This window comes from Anas acuta, chromosome 17 (genome assembly GCF_963932015.1).
Source record: "Anas acuta chromosome 17, bAnaAcu1.1, whole genome shotgun sequence".
Lineage (NCBI taxonomy): Eukaryota > Metazoa > Chordata > Aves > Anseriformes > Anatidae > Anas > Anas acuta.
In genome coordinates, this window is record NC_088995.1 from 13058889 (window position 1) to 13064888 (window position 6000).

Sequence of the window (6000 nt, forward strand, 5' to 3'; positions counted from 1 at the left end):
AATAATTGGAATTATAAGATCAAATAGTCCTATCAACTTGCCTTGTAAATCCATAAACCAGCATCTTGTTGAATGAGAACTATATTTTGAAATTTCTGATTCATGTCATGCAGTGGATTTCTGAAAGTTTTGGAGTATATGCAATGTTAAATTCCTTCATATTACAAGTTCATAAATAGGAAAATAGACAAGCATCATTTTCTAGTTACTTTAAATTATATATATTTTGAATAGTGATATATATTTTTACAGAATCAACCTACCTGAACTATGATTCTTAAAACATTTAAACATTCAATTTTTTCAGCATTGTAAATATAGCAACCTCTTTAAAGTTGTAATTGATGGGTGCATATAAATTGCAGTTCTTTTAGTTTAAATGGGAATGGGGTCTTGCAGTCTTGACCCTTTCAAGTTCTCTGGATTGTTAATTTCCTGGAGGACTGGGAGAATTGCATGAGCGTGTTTGGTGGAGTCACAGTCTCAAGAACAGAGCTAATTAAAAGAACAAATCAAAAAATAACAGTGACTTTTCTATTATGAACATGCTCTTTTTCTGAACCTGTGAAAGTTTCACAGAAATATATTGAACTACATGCAGATTTTAATAGGTAGAGTATCTGAGGTCCAGAATAAAAAGTTGAGACAAAAAATGTTCTTTCTATAGCTAATAATGTTCTAGTGCACTCATATGGTGATAGGAAAACATAGTCAGGTTCCCTTTCTGCTTCATTCACTTTGTGTTTCAGCCGTCTTGCAGGAACTCTTTGCTCATCTGTGCATATTAGTTATCTGTGGCAGAGAAGGACAGAATTCAAAGCAGGGTGGTTGGCACTCAGTGGGGATCCGGTCCCAGAGATGCTAGGCTGAGCTCACTGCTGCCTGGGCCACATCTCTGCAGAGTCACCAGAAAATAAAGCTGACTAAAAAGATTTTTCTGCAAATGGTTCATTCTTTATAAGATTAGTTTGCCACTGCCTTAGCATATTGGTATCTGACCAACACTGGCATGAGAACACAGGTGGGAACAAGAAGAATGTGTGCGTAGGGAAGAGGGCAGTTTCATATGAGCAAATACAGTAAATGCATAGTGCTTGACTTTTTTTCATAAATTAAAATACCTATGGTTTCACCTGTACCTGTTTGAGTACACCTAAAAAAAAATCATAGTTTTCTATATTAGATTAAGGTAAATTTTCTTAATATTTTCAGAAACATTTAACATAGGTAAAAACAAATTAAACAGAGCCATTTGCTTTTTCCCCTTGTCTTAAGCAGCTACAGCAACATCTTTTGCCTTAAATAGTAGTTCACCAGTATATACACATGCATCAAACCCTTTTGATGCAATATGTGTTTTGTTTACAGTATGATGGCATAACAATATCTCAGATTATTTTTGGAAGTTGGGGTACATCTGAATCATGAAAAATTGAACGTACATGTATAAGGCTTTATAAGTATTCCCCAATATGAACAATAATATTTATTAAATTGTCTACTGTAAATCACAGAATTGTCTAGGTTGGAAGAGACCTCAAGATCATCAAGTCCAACCTCTGACCTAACACTAACAAGTCCTCCACTAAACCATATCACTAAGCTCTACATCTAAACATCTTTTAAAGACCTCCAGGGATGGTGACTCCACCACTTCCCTGGACAGCCCGTTCCAACGCTTCCTTTTGGTAAAGAAGTTCTTCCTAATATCCAGCCTAAACCTCCCCTAGCACAACTTTAGCCCATTCCCTCTCATCCTGTCTCCAGGCACATGAGAGAATAGACCAACCCCCACCTCACTACAGCCTCCTTTAATGTACCTATAGAGAGCAATAAGGTCGCCCCTGAGCCTCCTCTTCTCCAGGCTGAACAAGCCCAGCTCCCTCAGCTGCTCCTTGTGAGACTTGTTCTCCAGGCCCCTCACCAGCTTCGTTGTCTTTCTCTGGACTCTCTCGAGCACCTCCATGTCCTTCTTGTAGTGAGGGGCCCAAAACTGAACACAGTACTCGAGGTGCGGCCTCACCAGAGCTGAGTACAGGGGGACAATCACTTCCCTAGCCCTGCTGGCCACACTGCTTCTTATACAAGCCAGGATGCTGTTGGCCTTCTTGGCCACCTGAGCACACTGCTGGTTCATATTCAGCCGACTATCAACCAATACTCCCAGGTCTTTCTCCGCCGGGCAGCTTTCCAACCACTCATCTCCCAGCCTGTAGCTCTGCTTGGGGTTATTGCGCCCCAGGTGCAGGACCCGGCACTTGGCCTTGTTGAACTTCATGCAGTTGACCTCAGCCCATTGGTGCAGCCTATCCAGATCCTCCTGCAGAGCCTTCCTACCCTCAAGCAGATCGACACACACACCTAACTTGGTGTCATCTGCAAACTTACTGGGGGTGCACTCAAATCGCCTTGGCATTCTTTACTGTCTGGCAGTGCCACACTTAAATATTGCCAAACTACAAACTTTTCTCTCTTTACATAAAAGCATTCTGTGAGATGCTTAGCAAAGCATCATGTAAAGTGTTTTGTACAGGGAAACTGAGGTGTTGGAAAGGATTATGCTTTAAGCCTTATTCCTGCTTACCAACCTCTTTCAAAATCTATTCTACTTCCTTATACACGTCACATGAATAATACAGTGCTCGTGGAGTCATCGTGCTTCTTCTAGCATTCCGATTGTCCTGAAATTATCATTTCTCCCTTTTAGCTAGCAAACTTTTGTTTTCCCTTATGAATATGAAGTTGGACTATTCTAGTAGAATACATATTTAGAAGCCATTAAATACTCATGTCACACTAGAAACTTTTATTTGCCAAGTGGACTTGATCTGAGGTGCAGGGAGCTGGGTGGAACAATTTCTACTGGTTGTCTATGAAGTCCAGCTGATGCTGACAAATGCTAGATGGTCTGGTTGTCTAACCGTTGAGGGGCATAGAGAATGGATACCTCACTGACAGCTATTTAAAGTCAATCAATACAGTAAGAATATCTTTGTCTATTTCAAGTAGATTCCTTCACAGAGATCAAACACTGCTTATAGGTATTGCAGGATCTAAGATGGAGGCAAAGCTCAATAAATCATTCCGCTATTTACTAAGTGGAAATTTGGACACAACGATATTTTACCTTCCTTCTATTCTGCCTTTTGAAGTTAAGATACCTGCCAAGTTAGGAACCTTTAAAAATTTATTATTATTCTTTCTGAAGTTTTATTTTTTGTTTGAAGACTTTGATTTAGCTGCTGAATAACTTTGTTTCATTTTGTTATTCATAAAAGTCTCTCATTTTATTTCACCTGCAAAAAATAGGGATCAGAGCATTTGCATTCATAAAGGCTATTTATTATGCTGAAATCTAGCACATGTAATAGTAAGTTGCACACCAAAATTAACAACAGCAGTCTAAAGTCCTTGGATTTGAACTGTTTAAAGTCAGAACAAGCCAGAATTGCTAAAGACTTAATGATGCATTATGCTTTCTTCTGAGGACTTAGGAGACAGATATTAAGCATGACAGGCATTTTCTCCAAGATTAAAAGGGCTTGAACCCTTTTTGGCGTACCAAAGACTGCAAAACCTTTAAGCACTGTTCTTTTAAGAACAGTTTTCATTTCATTGATATCTAGTGAATCATAGAGTATGTGATTTCTTAATGAACTGGCATTGTTCATTGCTGTAACCACTCCAAATCATAACCAAAAGAGAATTTAGCAGTCTCATGCTAAAGTTGACAAAGTTGATATCAAAGTTGATAGTGCACTTGGAAAACCCAACCGGTAATGCCTCAATTGTTTTTCAAAATTTTTCACATATACATGCGCACACTCAAAAACAACTCTTATTTCCTCGTTAAATGAAATTTGAGCAGATGCAGATGAGTCACTGCCAGTTCTAAGCCAAGAGGCTTCTGTGCATCATCCCTATTTCATCAAGTATGAACAATTTCCAGGGGAGTCAAAGGGTTTTTATCTACGGTGCCTCTGAATGTGTTGGGGCTCTTACAGTGTCATTAATATCAAAAATGCACTTTTCCTCTGCAGCATTTACAAGGTATTCTGAAAGGTTAAGGATAACCAGATTGTCAACTAGCGACCATAGTCATTTGCCACCTTTTTGTAGGAAAATTTGAGGCAGAGAGAGGTTAAGACACCTGCTGCTGCTGTGCTGTGAGTGATAATCCAGAGTTGAAATCACTGCTCCTCTGAATGGGAACATCTGCTGATTTCAGGAGAACTAGCAGTCTCACTAGGGTCTGACTTTGAATCTCATTTTGGACTCCTCTGTAGTCTCTACATAACATACAGTGAAGAAAGAAGAACCCCCCTTTTTTTTTTTTCCTGAATTACAAAAGCAACAGAACTGTCCTCCCTCCACAAAGAAATGCATAGTTTGTTTTTGGCATTAGCAAAAACTATAGCAAACTGTAGCAAAAACTATACTTTAAAAAAGTAGTATTATCAAATCATGTCTGTAAGGGGTAGAAGAACAATAATGATACTTCATCTTAACTCCTTTAGAGGCCCATTAAGCATGGTGAAATAATCCTACATTTTAAAAACACATAAAAAGGATAGTATGGCATAGGAAGACACATGTCCAAACAACTAAAATATCATACTAATAATATGACAAATAATAGGACAAATGATATAATTTCCTCTAAAACAAACAAATGTAAGAATGCAGTCTAATGGTCACAGTATAAATGTGGGAGTGAGAAGATCCTGCCACTGGAGACTTCTGAATTTCTTGTAATGTTTAATATTTCACTGGAAAAGGTTTTTAAGAAAAACAATACTGTATTTGGCATGATTTTCCCTTGTATGTAGATATATATTTTCTTCTGGGTAAAATTCTCAAATGTGTTTCATACAGCCCCAAAATATCTTTTCCCAAGCCTGAATTCTTTTTACTTCAGCAGTTTATTTGACTGTAGTCATCATTTACATTGGTGTCTATTAAACAGTAAAAATATCCATGACTGGAAGGGGTAGCTGTGATTTCACTCTCTCTGACCATTTTCAACTGAAAAGAAATGTGTCGTGTAAAATAGTAATGAAAGTTCTCCAGCACTTCTTTCCTGTGCTCCAAGCTTGAAGCCTAAGGCATACCGAAAGATGATGAAGAACCTCTTTTTCTTGCCCAAAGGCATACCATCAATAATGTCATCTTTCCTCATTTCCTTGGTCAGTGATTTTCTCTTTCTCAGATCTTTTTGAGGTAAATGTAATATATACATACAACTCTTGGATGCTGCGATTTGTAAACAGTTTTCTGCTTTTTCAAATTATAGTTTTGGGCAGTCTTTTTTGTGCACATAGGAACAGTTAGACATAGATTCATGAATATAGTTAGGTATCTGATTGCAGTTAAAAATTCAATAAGAATTTGGTGCTGAAAAGGCATTGTTACACATAGCTTTAGCCTGTTTGTTGTGTCTGTATACACCAGGAGCAAAGTGCTATAGAACACCTAATTCTTGATTTTAATGGAGGTATTCACTTAAAGCTACCCAATCCTCTTTTTCAATCAGGAATCAATTGGATCTTACGGTACTATTGGGTTAGTATGAAAGCTAATGTATTATTACCAATGAAAAGCCTCAGGCAGAGAATAAATTAATTTGTCCAGTTCCATTATTTTGAGAAGTAGATCTATAAATAATACTTTTTTTTTTTTTTTTTTTTTTTTTTTTCCTGTCAGATGTATGGTTTCTTTAAAGGCTAGTAGGACAACATCACAAAATGGTATAATCCTAGGAAATATAATCAAAATGATTTCTAAATCTTGACCTTGTAATGTCAGCTTCTGCAATTCTGAATGGTGTTTGGCAGTGTGACAGTGGGATTGCTTAGCAATTGCCATGTAATTTAGCACTTTGCACTCCCTGATGGGCTTCAAATACCTAAACTTAATATTCTCTTTATGACAAGTATTTTAATATGCAAGTTATACATTAGGATTCCAAATCTAAATCATCCTGCAGCTCTCTTCAGTTTT